This window comes from Pleurodeles waltl, chromosome 12 (assembly GCF_031143425.1).
Source record: "Pleurodeles waltl isolate 20211129_DDA chromosome 12, aPleWal1.hap1.20221129, whole genome shotgun sequence".
Taxonomy (NCBI): Eukaryota; Metazoa; Chordata; class Amphibia; order Caudata; family Salamandridae; genus Pleurodeles; species Pleurodeles waltl.
Window position 1 is genome coordinate 124,189,148 of NC_090451.1, and position 9,949 is coordinate 124,199,096.

At 42.4% G+C, this 9,949-nt stretch overlaps 2 non-coding genes across 2 annotated transcripts; both read right to left on the bottom strand.

Moving 5' to 3' along the window:
• Positions 1-1,544: 1,544 nt before the first annotated feature.
• On the bottom strand, positions 1,545-1,626 carry TRNAL-UAG (transfer RNA leucine (anticodon UAG)). Its single transcript has one exon. It is a non-coding gene; the product is annotated as a tRNA-Leu (tRNA).
• Positions 1,627-5,745: 4,119 nt separating this feature from the next.
• Positions 5,746-5,827, bottom strand: TRNAL-UAG (transfer RNA leucine (anticodon UAG)). The gene has a single exon. It is a non-coding gene; the product is annotated as a tRNA-Leu (tRNA).
• Positions 5,828-9,949: the final 4,122 nt, after the last annotated feature.

A 9,949-nucleotide genomic window follows, 5' to 3' on the forward strand; every position in this document is an offset into this window, starting at 1 on the left:
GACATACCCCATTTTTACGATTTTGTGTGCTTTTAGCCTCCTTCCAGTCAGTGACAGAAATGGGTGTGAAACCAATGCTGGATCCCAGTAACCTAAACATTTGTGAAAAGAAGACAACATTCTGAATTCAGCAATGGGTAACTTGTGTAGATCTTACAAGGGTTTCCTACAGAAAATAACAACTGAACTAAAAAAAAATATTGAAATTGAGGTGAAAAAAACAGCCATTTTTCTCTACGTTTTACTCTGTAACTTTTTTCTGCAATGTCAGAATTTTGAAAGCAATATACTGTTACGTCTGCTGGACTCTTCTGGTTGCGGGGATATATTGGGCTTGTAGGTTCATCAAGAACCCTAGGTATCCAGAGAAAATAAATGAGCTGCACCTTGCAGTGGGTTTTCTTTCTATACCGGGTATACAGCAATTAATTTGCCGAAGTATAAAGAGTGAAAAATAGGTATCAAGAAAACCTTTCTATTTCCAAAATGGGCACAAGATAAGGTGTTGAGGAGCAGTGGTTATTTGCACATCTCTGAATTCTGGGGTGCCCACACTAGCATGCGAATTAAAGGGCATTTCTCATGTAGACGTCTTTTTTACACACTGTCTTATATTTGGAAGGAAAAAATGTAGATAAAGACAAGGGGCAGTATCACTTGTTTTGCTATTCTATGTTTCCTCAAGTCTCCCGATAAAAATGGTACCGCACTTGTGTGGGTAGGCCTAGCGCCTGCGACAGGAAGTGCCCCAAAACACAACGTGGACACATACAATTTTCCCAAGGAAAACCAAAACCTATGTAAAAGACATTGTCATTTGCAACGCCAATAGCTCTAACTCTCCCAAATGTGAGACCTTTCGCATTGCAAATGCTTGTTTTTTTGTGCAGACAAGTATTCGTGGAGCCTGCTTTGGTTCTTAAGACCTCAGACCTAAAGCAAAGCTTAGACAGAAACATAGCAATGTGCCCTTTGCACACAGTTAGAGATACAACTACATGGAGTTATATATAGGTGTGCACGGCCATTGTGCACCATTCTGTTGTGATATAAAGTTTCGGTATGGGTTATTGAGAGTTCGTAGTTATGGCCGAGTGGCTACGGTGATGAGCTTGAAATTCATTGGGGGTTCCTTGCGCAGGTTCGAATCCTGCCGAGTACGTCACTTGTTTATTTTAAACCTGATATTTAAAATAACTGTGAAGAACACATTTACCAACTTTATTTGGGAAGATAGATAATTTGCTTTAAATCTTTATTTAACAGAGGTTCGATTTTATTTTGCAGAGAGAAGAGCGGGGTGACCGCGTGGGGAGAACAAATTATTTGTTAAACCTTCCATTTGAAGGTGATCTAAGCAGAATGAAGGAAAACAACAGCAGCGCCCATCAGCCGATTTCTTGGGAGTCCACGGTTTAGGAGTTTACTTAGAAGGAGACTGTAAAAGAGTTTTAAAATTAGGGACCTATTGGTAGAGTCACTGTGCATGCAAATTGAAGGGGCAGGAGGGAGATGCGTCATTAAGATCTGTTAAAATCCATCTCTGGCAGCGGTGGGATTCGAACCCACGCCTCCAAAGAGACTGGAGCCTAAATCCAGCGCCTTAGACCGCTCGGCCACGCTACCTTCAGTTTTCTGTGTGCCTGTGCACTTCATCAGCACCGAAACCCTGCGTCTTGGCACTCAGTGTGGAAAGTCGAGTCGATAAACCGTTTAAAGGACATGATTACAATGTCGGGAGGGTGATATGGTAATTGAAGGTTATCTCTCTTACTCAGTCACTGCACAAGTCTTCTCCCACCTGCTCGGACCTAGTGCAATCACCTTAAAAGACAACACTCTCCGAGCAATGACTTCCAACCAAGGTATAAGCACCTGCTCTACATAGGCAATGTGACTCCATCATTTTCTAATGAAACAAGTGTTCATACTGGTGGGGTCATTTCTTTGGGTGGGATCTAATGAATGAGCAGTTCATTCAAAAATAACCGAGGAGTTGCACGTATTCATGACATTAGCCCTATTGCCGCACCCAGTATCCCCAACATACTGTTTAGCTTTCCAGTGACGTCATGTCTTGTGTGGCCTATTCACATTCCGCTGTTAATATTTTTTAGCCAACAGAATTCCACACTTCCCGGTCTTTGAGCTCACATTGAAAAGGCACAAGTCCCAAAATGCAACCGGGTGCTGTTTAAAACTCCAGCACTGGTGGGCGGTGCCCCAGGTGACATGGGGCCCACCTGGATGCTCTGACTGCCTTTCACGTGACAGTCACAGACACACACAGGACAGAGGTTCAAAAGCTATTCTGAAAGAAGTAAGGACAACAGGCCCACGTGAAACTAAACTTTTTAAATAGATGATTTTTGTTTCTATTGACCGGGTTCTCACTCGTTCTGCGCGCCAAGTCAAATGTAAATGAGTCCCGCAATAAAAATGCACAGAGGATGGTAAAATTCACTTCACTCTGCGCTCGTTGATGCTGAGAGCATGGTTGTCAGCCCGCACGCTTGTTATTTTGATGTGGAATTACTTGATTGCTTTGTGATAATTTTCATTACTCCGAATTGGAAGCTCCCCTACCCCAGTAATAACGTTTGAGGTATTACCTCCCTACCACACCAACAAGGCCACCCTCTGACCAAGTCCTTTGCCTCTCTTCAGAACTACCATAAGGCCCTCCATGCACTAGGAACTTTTTGCTTGACGACCATGTAGGCGTCCTTGGAATATTGATATTTAGAAGTAACAATGTTTGTTTATTTTAACTTACTGACCTTTTTAGGGTCTCGCTTGATAGACTCTGTAGTATTCAGTAAAGTGCTTGGAGCCCGCATGTCTCTCACCATTTTTTTATTTATGTGGCACTCTTCTTTACAGTTTCTTAATTCATCAAGGCATGTCTTGCATCATTTCCGTTCCTCTCTGTAGAGCAGCGACCAAGCGTTGATTGATTCAGCTTAATCAGTGCCTGACCGCTGCTCCCCACCTGATCAAGGTACTATTTTTTCCTTTTACCTTCTAGTGCCCTGCAAACAGAAGGCTTGTGACTGGCAAAAACATGACCAGCAGGTCAACCAAAACTGTTAAGTTTTAAATTTAAATCGAACTTTCTTTTATTTTGCCAAATCGTCTTTTCCCACGTTCCACGCATGTTTTCTTTTGTTTTTGTTCGTGGGCGCTCTTCTCAAAAGATGACGATTAGCTTGTTTAAGATATTGCAAAACAACAGTGTTTCTTTATTATGTGTAAATTCTGAAATTATGCTTTGACACATAATCCTGCGGAATACTTCAATCCACCCCACTCCAATCTGCCCCACTACAATCCACCCCCATCCAGACCACTTCACCCACACTAATCCACCTCACTCCAGTCCAAATCACTCACCCGAATCCAATCCACTCTAACTCATCCCACTCCAACCCTCTCCAGCCACCCCTATCAAATCTGTCTCACTCCAATTTGCCCCACTCTAATAAAAAACAATCTGCACCACTCCAAAACAATCTGTCCTACTCCGATCCAAAACAATCTGACCCACTCCAATCTGCCCGACTCCACTTCAAAACAATCTCCCCTACTCCAATTCAAAACAATCTACCCCACTGCAATCTTCTGCACTCCAATCCAAAACAAACTACCACACTGCAATCCAAAACAATCTGCCATACTGCAATCGAAAACAATCTGTCCCACCCCAGGCAATGGTGGCTGGTGCACTTTGAAAGGAGGGGGTGGGAGGGAACAATAGTTAATCTGAAGCTAAGTGAAGAAATTGGAATAAAATAGTGCATTTTAACCCCTTCGCTGCCAGGCCTTTTCCCCCTCAGGTGCCAGGCATTTTTTTGGCTATTTGGGGCAGGACGCGCTTAGGCCATCATACATTTTTGTCCACATAAGCTACCCACGCCAAATTTGTGTCCTTTTTTTGCAACATCCTAGGGATTCTAGAGGTACCCAGACTTTGTGGGTTCCCCTGAAGGAGACCAAGAAATTAGCCAAAATACAGTAAAAATGTATTTTTAAAAAAATAAATGGAAAAAAGGGCTGGAGAAGAAGGCTTGTGGTTTTTGTCCCTGAAATTGGCATCCACAAAGGGTTTGCAGTGCTAAAATCACCAGCATCCCAGCTTTCAGGGACAGGCAGACTTGAATCAGAAAACCCAATTTTTCAACTCAATTTTGGCATTTTACTGGGACATACCCCATTTTTACGATTTTGTGTGCTTTTAGCCTCCTTCCAGTCAGTGACAGAAATGGGTGTGAAACCAATGCTGGATCCCAGTAACCTAAACATTTGTGAAAAGAAGACAACATTCTGAATTCAGCAATGGGTAACTTGTGTAGATCTTACAACGGTTTCCTACAGAAAATAACAACTGAACTAAAAAAAAATATTGAAATTGAGGTGAAAAAAACAGCCATTTTTCTCTACGTTTTACTCTGTAACTTTTTTCTGCAATGTCAGAATTTTGAAAGCAATATACCGTTACGTCTGCTGGACTCTTCTGGTTGCGGGGATATATTGGGCTTGTAGGTTCATCAAGAACCCTAGGTATCCAGAGAAAATAAATGAGCTGCACCTTGCAGTGGGTTTTCTTTCTATACCGGGTATACAGCAATTAATTTGCCGAAGTATAAAGAGTGAAAAATAGGTATCAAGAAAACCTTTCTATTTCCAAAATGGGCACAAGATAAGGTGTTGAGGAGCAGTGGTTATTTGCACATCTCTGAATTCTGGGGTGCCCACACTAGCATGCGAATTAAAGGGCATTTCTCATGTAGACGTCTTTTTTACACACTGTCTTATATTTGGAAGGAAAAAATGTAGATAAAGACAAGGGGCAGTAACACTTGTTTTGCTATTCTATGTTTCCTCAAGTCTCCCGATAAAAATGGTACCGCACTTGTGTGGGTAGGCCTACCGCCCGCGACAGGAAGTGCCCCAAAACACAACGTGGACACATACAATTTTCCCAAGGAAAACCAAAACCTAGGTAAAAGACATTGTCATTTGCAACGCCAATAGCTCTAACTCTCCCAAATGTGAGACCTTTCGCATTGCAAATGCTTGTTTTTTTGTGCAGACAAGTATTCGTGGAGCCTGCTTTGGTTCTTAAGACCTCAGACCTAAAGCAAAGCTTAGACAGAAACATAGCAATGTGCCCTTTGCACACAGTTAGAGATACAACTACATGGAGTTATATATAGGTGTGCACGGCCATTGTGCACAATTCTGTTGTGATATAAAGTTTCGGTATGGGTTATTGAGGGCTCGTAGTTATGGCCGAGTGGCTAAGGTGATGAGCTTGAAATTCATTGGGGTTCCTTGCGCAGGTTCGAATCCTGCCGAGTACGTCACTTGTTTATTTTAAACCTGATATTTAAAATAACTGTGAAGAACACATTTACCAACTTTATTTGGGAAGATAGATAATTTGCTTTAAATCTTTATTTAACAGAGGTTCGATTTTATTTTGCAGAGAGAAGAGCGGGGTGACCGCGTGGGGAGAACAAATTATTTGTTAAACCTTCCATTTGAAGGTGATCTAAGCAGAATGAAGGAAAACAACAGCAGCGCCCATCAGCCGATTTCTTGGGAGTCCACGGTTTAGGAGTTTACTTAGAAGGAGACTGTAAAAGAGTTTTAAAATTAGGGACCTATTGGTAGAGTCACTGTGCATGCAAATTGAAGGGGCAGGAGGGAGATGCGTCATTAAGATCTGTTAAAATCCATCTCTGGCAGCGGTGGGATTCGAACCCACGCCTCCAAAGAGACTGGAGCCTAAATCCAGCGCCTTAGACCGCTCGGCCACGCTACCTTCAGCTTTCTGTGTGTCTGTGCACTTCATGAGCACCGAAACCCTGCGTCTTGGCACTCAGTGTGGAAAGTCGAGTCGATAAACCGTTTAAAGGACATGATTACAATGTCGGGAGGGTGATGTGGTAATTGAAGGTTATCTCTCTTACTCAGTCACTGCACAAGTCTTCTCCCACCTGCTCGGACCTAGTGCAATCACCTTAAAAGACAACACTCTCCGAGCAATGACTTCCAACCAAGGTATAAGCACCTGCTCTACATAGGCAATGTGACTCCATCATTTTCTAATGAAACAAGTGTTCATACTGGTGGGCTCATTTCTTAGGGTGGGATCTAATGAATGAGCAGTTCATTCAAAAATAACCGAGGAGTTGCACGTATTCATGACATCAGCGCTATTGCCGCACCCAGTCTCCCCAACATACTGTTTAGCTTTCCAGTGACGTCATGTCTTGTGTGGCCTATTCACATTCCGCTGTTAATATTTTTTAGCCAACAGAATTCCACACTTCCCGGTCTTTGAGCTCACATTGAAAAGGCACAAGTCCCAAAATGCAACCCGGTGCTGTTTAAAACTCCAGCACTGGTGGGCGGTGCCCCAGGTGACATGGGGCCCACCTGGATGCTCTGACTGCCTTTCACGTGACAGTCACAGACACACACAGGACAGAGGTTCAAAAGCTATTCTGAAAGAAGTAAGGACAACAGGCCCACGTGAAACTAAACTTTTTAAATAGATGATTTTTGTTTCTATTGACCGGGTTCTCACTCGTTCTGCGCGCCAAGTCAAATGTAAATGAGCCTCGCAATAAAAATGCACAGAGGATGGTAAAATTCACTTCACTCTGCGCTCGTTGATGCTGAGAGCATGGTTGTCAGCCCGCACGCTTGTTATTTTGATGTGGAATTACTTGATTGCTTTGTGATAATTTTCATTACTCCGAATTGGAAGCTCCCCTACCCCAGTAATAACGTTTGAGGTATTGCCTCCCTACCACACCAACAAGGCCACCCTCTGACCAAGTCCTTTGCCTCTCTTCAGAACTACCATAAGGCCCTCCATGCACTAGGAACTTTTTGCTTGACGACCATGTAAGCGTCCTTGGAATATTGATATTTAGAAGTAACAATGTTTGTTTATTTTAACTAACTGACCTTTTTAGGGTCTCGCTTGATAGACTCTGTAGTATTCAGTAAAGGGCTTGGAGCCCGCATGTCTCTCACCATTTTTTTATTTATGTGGCACTCTTCTTTACAGTTTCCTAATTCATCAAGGCATGTCTTGCATAATTTCCGTTCCTCTCTGTAGAGCAGCGACCAAGCGTTGATTGATTCAGCTTAATCAGTGCCTGACCGCTGCTCCCCACCTGATCAAGGTACTATTTTTTCCTTTTACCTTCTAGTGCCCTGCAAACAGAAGGCTTGTGACTGGCAAAAACATGACCAGCAGGTCAACCAAAACTGTTAAGTTTTAAATTTAAATCGAACTTTCTTTTATTTTGCCAAATCGTCTTTTCCCACGTTCCACGCATGTTTTCTTTTGTTTTTGTTCGTGGGCGCTCTTCTCAAAAGATGACGATTAGCTTGTTTAAAATATTGCAAAACAACAGTGTTTCTTTATTATGTGTAAATTCTGAAATTATGCTTTGACACATAATCCTGCGGTACACTTCAATCCACCCCACTCCAATCTGCCCCACTACAATCCACCCCCATCCAGACCACTTCACCCACACTAATCCACCTCACTCCAGTCCAAATCACTCACCCGAATCCAATCCACTCTAACTCATCCCACTCCAACCCTCTCCAGCCACCCCTATCAAATCTGTCTCACTCCAATTTGCCCCACTCTAATAAAAAACAATCTGCACCACTCCAAAACAATCTGTCCTACTCCGATCCAAAACAATCTGACCCACTCCAATCTGCCCGACTCCACTTCAAAACAATCTCCCCTACTCCAATTCAAAACAATCTACCCCACTGCAATCTTCTGCACTCCAATCCAAAACAAACTACCACACTGCAATGTAAAAAAATCTGCCATACTGCAATCGAAAACAATCTGTCACACCCCAGGCAGTGGTGGCTGGTGCACTTTGAAAGGAGGGGGTGGGAGGGAACAATAGTTCATCTGAAGCTAAGTGAAGAAATTGGAATAAAATAGTGCATTTTAACCCCTTCGCTGCCAGGCCTTTTCCCCCTCAGGTGCCAGGCATTTTTGTTGGCTATTTGGGGCAGGACGCGCTTAGGCCATCATACATTTTTGTCCACATAAGCTACCCACGCCAAATTTGTGTCCTTTTTTTTGCAACATCCTAGGGATTCTAGAGGTACCCAGACTTTGTGGGTTCCCCTGAAGGAGACCAAGAAATTAGCCAAAATACAGTAAAAATTTATTTTTTTAAAAATAAATGGAAAAAAGGGCTGGAGAAGAAGGCTTGTGGTTTTTGTCCCTGAAATTGGCATCCACAAAGGGTTTGCAGTGCTAAAATCACCAGCTTCCCAGCTTTCAGGGACAGGCAGACTTGAATCAGAAAACCCAATTTTTCAACTCAATTTTGGCATTTTACTGGGACATACCCCATTTTTACGATTTTGTGTGCTTTTAGCCTCCTTCCAGTCAGTGACAGAAATGGGTGTGAAACCAATGCTGGATCCCAGTAACCTAAACATTTGTGAAAAGAAGACAACATTCTGAATTCAGCAATGGGTAACTTGTGTAGATCTTACAAGGGTTTCCTACAGAAAATAACAACTGAACTAAAAAAAAATATTGAAATTGAGGTGAAAAAAACAGCCATTTTTCTCTACGTTTTACTCTGTAACTTTTTTCTGCAATGTCAGAATTTTGAAAGCAATATACTGTTACGTCTGCTGGACTCTTCTGGTTGCGGGGATATATTGGGCTTGTAGGTTCATCAAGAACCCTAGGTATCCAGAGAAAATAAATGAGCTGCACCTTGCAGTGGGTTTTCTTTCTATACCGGGTATACAGCAATTAATTTGCCGAAGTATAAAGAGTGAAAAATAGGTATCAAGAAAACCTTTCTATTTCCAAAATGGGCACAAGATAAGGTGTTGAGGAGCAGTGGTTATTTGCACATCTCTGAATTCTGGGGTGCCCACACTAGCATGCGAATTAAAGGGCATTTCTCATGTAGACGTCTTTTTTACACACTGTCTTATATTTGGAAGGAAAAAATGTAGATAAAGACAAGGGGCAGTATCACTTGTTTTGCTATTCTATGTTTCCTCAAGTCTCCCGATAAAAATGGTACCGCTCTTGTGTGGGTAGGCCTAGCGCCTGCGACAGGAAGTGCCCCAAAACACAACGTGGACACATACAATTTTCCCAAGGAAAACCAAAACCTATGTAAAAGACATTGTCATTTGCAACGCCAATAGCTCTAACTCTCCCAAATGTGAGACCTTTCGCATTGCAAATGCTTGTTTTTTTGTGCAGACAAGTATTCGTGGAGCCTGCTTTGGTTCTTAAGACCTCAGACCTAAAGCAAAGCTTAGACAGAAACATAGCAATGTGCCCTTTGCACACAGTTAGAGATACAACTACATGGAGTTATATATAGGTGTGCACGGCCATTGTGCACAATTCTGTTGTGATATAAAGTTTCGGTATGGGTTATTGAGAGTTCGTAGTTATGGCCGAGTGGCTACGGTGATGAGCTTGAAATTCATTGGGGGTTCCTTGCGCAGGTTCGAATCCTGCCGAGTACGTCACTTGTTTATTTTAAACCTGATATTTAAAATAACTGTGAAGAACACATTTACCAACTTTATTTGGGAAGATAGATAATTTGCTTTAAATCTTTATTTAACAGAGGTTCGATTTTATTTTGCAGAGAGAAGAGCGGGGTGACCGCGTGGGGAGAACAAATTATTTGTTAAACCTTCCATTTGAAGGTGATCTAAGCAGAATGAAGGAAAACAACAGCAGCGCCCATCAGCCGATTTCTTGGGAGTCCACGGTTTAGGAGTTTACTTAGAAGGAGACTGTAAAAGAGTTTTAAAATTAGGGACCTATTGGTAGAGTCACTGTGCATGCAAATTGAAGGGGCAGGAGGGAGATGCGTCATTAAGATCTGTTAAAATCCATCTC